The sequence below is a fragment of the Coturnix japonica genome, chromosome 4, assembly GCF_001577835.2.
Source record: "Coturnix japonica isolate 7356 chromosome 4, Coturnix japonica 2.1, whole genome shotgun sequence".
Classification (NCBI taxonomy): domain Eukaryota; kingdom Metazoa; phylum Chordata; class Aves; order Galliformes; family Phasianidae; genus Coturnix; species Coturnix japonica.
Genome location: NC_029519.1, coordinates 64,972,611 through 64,976,721, shown reverse-complemented (window position 1 = coordinate 64,976,721; position 4,111 = coordinate 64,972,611). Strand labels below are relative to the sequence as shown.

At 37.0% G+C, this 4,111-nt stretch overlaps 1 long non-coding RNA gene across 1 annotated transcript in view; it reads right to left on the bottom strand.

Annotated features, from left to right (window-relative positions):
- Window positions 1–1,705: 1,705 nt before the first annotated feature.
- The window catches only part of LOC107313949, a 3,253-nt gene continuing 847 nt past the window's right edge, over window positions 1,706–4,111 (bottom strand). The window contains exon 2 of the long non-coding RNA XR_001555263.2: window positions 1,706–4,055. This is a non-coding gene — a long non-coding RNA (uncharacterized LOC107313949). The remainder of the gene's footprint in view (window positions 4,056–4,111) is intronic.

Below are 4,111 nucleotides of genomic sequence, written 5' to 3'. Positions count from 1 at the left end.
TAAGCTCAGCCAAAATAATATTTATACCAACGGGTTTAATAGCATTTATTTTGATAAAATGTGCATCACTTTCTTCTCCATTCATCTGACTAAGATCTGCATGAATGCTTTAAACATCATTCACTCACTAGGTGCCTAATGCAAAGCTTATTTAGTCAGAGCATTTCCATTGACTTCTGTGTGCTTTGGATTAGTTTCTATAACTTTACCTGTCAACCAGCTTCTGCTGGCTTCCAGTTTTATCAGAATATTACACTGCTTTTCTCTTTTGCCCATGATCTTAAAAGGCAAAGAAAGAGGTGCACTTTGGTTGCCCTGTCTGTTCTTTAATGTGCTTAGATTGCAGTTATTTCCTGCTGAGCCCTGGATGAGGCTTAGTTTGTTGAGCAACTTTTTAATCATCTCACAGAATGAATGAACTGGAAGATATGTCAGGCTTCTATCAGAACATGAAAAATGTGGAAACTTATCAGTACCTCTCTTCCTCTAGATATATTGCAGGTCGTAAAACCACTCCGTACAGCACTTATTATTCTTATAAAGGAAGCTAGAATTGTAATTATATGAATGATGATCTCATATAATATCAAATATGATAAAGCTGATATTGAAAGGAGCCTCTAGGTGCTACTGTAGTACAAAAAAAAACCAAAAACAAAAAAAACCCCACCATTTTTCAAAGTAGTTGAAGCAGTCATAAAAGTATAGCTTCCTGTACATGACAGAAAGTGCAAAAGTGGCAACAGGAGGACAAAGATAGGCTACATTTTAGGGTTATGTTTATGCAACTCCTTTCTTAAACTCAAATTCCTATTCCAAGAAAGCATAAGAGGTCTTCAATGGAGCTGTGCAATACAGAAGAATGTTCGTGAAAAGCTGCAGGGGACTCTGACTCTTCCCACCGTTGCTTCATCCTGCTCAGCATTAAAAGCAGATGGGAGCAAGTGAGCAGCCCACACAGATTTTGTTGAATAGTCACAGATCTGTTAGGGTCAAAGGTAACAGGGAAAGAATTACATGCTGCTGCATGCTTACATGCTTACATGCTTACTTCACAACTAAGTAAGAGTTGTAATAATATAACAATGTTCTAATGTTGCACTCTTTATCTGAAAATAAATGGAGGGTCTAATATTTTATAGTAAAGCTATTTTAATCCTTTAAAAACAAGGCCAAACAGGCTGTCCAATAAGCAAGCAGCAGTTTGGTCCTACACTAAATTACTTCTCTTGTCACTACACTTATTTCCTTAATTTATAATAGCTGTGTATCTACATAGACCTTATTTCAGCTGGAGCAATGATTACTTTTGATAAACAGAAGCATCAAAGTTCAGAAGTAAGTAAGTGAATATATGTCTAAACTTAAAAATAACATTTTGTGCATTGCCAACAACATATATTGTGGTTAACTTAGAGAAGAGGCTAGATCTGCACAAAATTCAGTTATTCATCACACTTGAATTTTAATATATGAATTTCTTTGTTTGAGCTCTGCAGAGCTGCCATCTTGCTCAGATATTTTGGTTTCCACCCAACAGAAAGCTGACACCGGATAATAAATAAACAAATATACTTAGAGCATAGAAGTGAAAACCGAAATTAAGCTGAGAACATTTCATCAGTATGTAGAAGCAAAACCATTTTAGAAACACTGTGCATATAGTTCTATGTATAAAGATTTGCTGAAAAAAAATAAGACAGAGTAAAAACTTAAGAATAACTTTATTCCAGTATAACAGTTTGATATGTTTTACTGGTACCCAGTACATTGCAGGGTACAAGACTTTCTTTTGTATGTGTAGTTCTCTGGTACACACATTTGTTCTAAATTCTCTTTAGAATGAGCTGCTTTGACTTTCCAGCAGTCCATTAAAATAAGAGGAAATAACTGCCATGTATTAAGAGATGAATACCAAGCCAAATCCAGGATACACTCAAAAACTGCAGAAGTGCAAAGCTGTGGTCTGAGGAACCTGGAAAGAGACATTTGTTAGTGGCTTACTGGGTGACTGAACAGGTCACTGCAGTTCCTTCCATCTCAGAGATAATTTACACAGTGCTTTGAGACCTTAAATGTGCTCACTGTTGATATTAAATTTATATTTAAAAATATACATTTAAAAATATAAAATGCTGTAGCAAAATAAATAAATAAATAAATAAATAAATCCTACATTATTTCTAAAATTAACAGTGGTGTTCTGTGCTGGTGAGTCCATACGTGTAACAACTGTACACATCTAATATTCACAGAGACAGTTATCATATTTTTCTTTATTTGTCAGTGCTACCTGGTTTTCATACATTTCATTAAAATTAGATCCAGACTTAATTATCTTTCCTGAACGTCTCATTGTTTCTCCTAAAGTAGAATGCATACTAATAATTCATATTTTCCCTGGTTTTGCTATGAATTCATGCACGCTCATCATAACTACTTTTATTTTTTCCTACAGTTTTCTTTGTATTTAAAGAAATGGAACAGTAGTTTAAATTAAAAATAAAAATAAAAATCTATAAATGTGTGGAACAGTGTGCAGCACTTGTCTGTATTCCTACAAGTTCAGAAAATCCAGTCGTTCTCAGTAAAGCATAAAGATACCCCATATCTGCCTTCCCTCGTGAAAATCTGTATGCACTTTAAAAACTTTTCAATACTCTTTCCTTCTGATTTCAAGTATAATATTCTGTCCCAGCTGAAAATAAGACAGCTGGGAACACTGCTGCATGTTTGTGAATGCTTGGATATTTTGACACCTGAAAAAAACAAAACAAAACAAACAAACAAAACAAAACCACTGCCAACAATGCTGTCTGGAAATGATCTTTCAGAGCTGATCCTACAGATTTATGACTTTTTAAAACAAACAAAAAGAAAAAAAAGAGAAAAGTGTCAAGGCCTCAGGCTTAATCATTGCAAATTGTAGAGGCAATCTACACAGAAAGAAGTAAATAAATATAAAAAATTGAGCTACTACCACTTTTACTTAATGTTACTTGGAATGATTCCTTGTAAATGTAAGAACTCAGGTTGGTGGAATGATGTCGATGAAAAATAGTGACCTTGTATTTTGAACAGACCTCAAATACTGTTTTAAGAACAAGCAGTTATAACTATGTAAGATTTAAACTCTGTTTGCTCTTACAGTAACTTGTAGTGCAATCCAGTTCAAACTGCTCGCAGTGAGTAAAAGAGGATTTAAACAACATAACCAGTTCCACGTTTAGCCAGCATACAGTTCAACCAGCACAGATGCAGTTATTATCGGCTTAAAAGAAAATCTTCGGTTTCCTTATTTAAACACTTAAGTTTTAATGTCCATCAGGAAGGCTGCAATGAATAATTTAATCATTTCTGTCCTCTTCACACTGCTACACAGTGAGTGTTTCTGCAAAGCTGTAAAAGGCACCGGGCACGTGTCAGCCCTCCTTGTAATTCTGCGACCTCGGTGCGCAAACACTGCGGCCAACTCGGGAGCTCGGAGGTGGGGAGAGGGAGGTGCAGAGATCACAACAGAACTGCGCCAGAGCAGTGGGACACTTTAGGGAGATGAAAGGTCAACTCGGGCTTAGAGCTGTTGTGGTGTCATTTCCCCTGTTTGTCCCTTGGTGGAGTTCTTGAGTTAGTTTCTCCCTTCAGCCAAACGTTTTTAACTGATTTCTGTGGGGCTTTTTTCGTTGTTTTTCCCCCGCGTTCGAGTTTGCTGTCATGTTTACTGTATTTAACCTTTTCCTGGTATTATTATGAATATGTTATTTCCTAGCTCACCTGATTTTTTTTTTCTGCCTTCTTTGATGTGCTTTCTTGTGTGCGCACAAACTAATAACAATATGCATTGATTATCGTACAAAGCTATATAAATGATTAAATAACCCGTCTCTTGAGGTTAGCTCCGACTGCAGAGCAGAAAGGTAACGCTCTGGTCAGAGGCACCGACATTCCCGAACTGCAGAACCGAACCGTCCCGGGCTGAAGGCGGAGGGCGTAGGGTTCGCCGGGACGCAGCCGAACAAACACTGCGTATTTCAGCCGTGACCCCGTCTTTCCAATCACTGCCACAATAGGAAAGCCCCGTTGCAGAGCTTCGGAAAGCAGCGTTGTGGGGGGA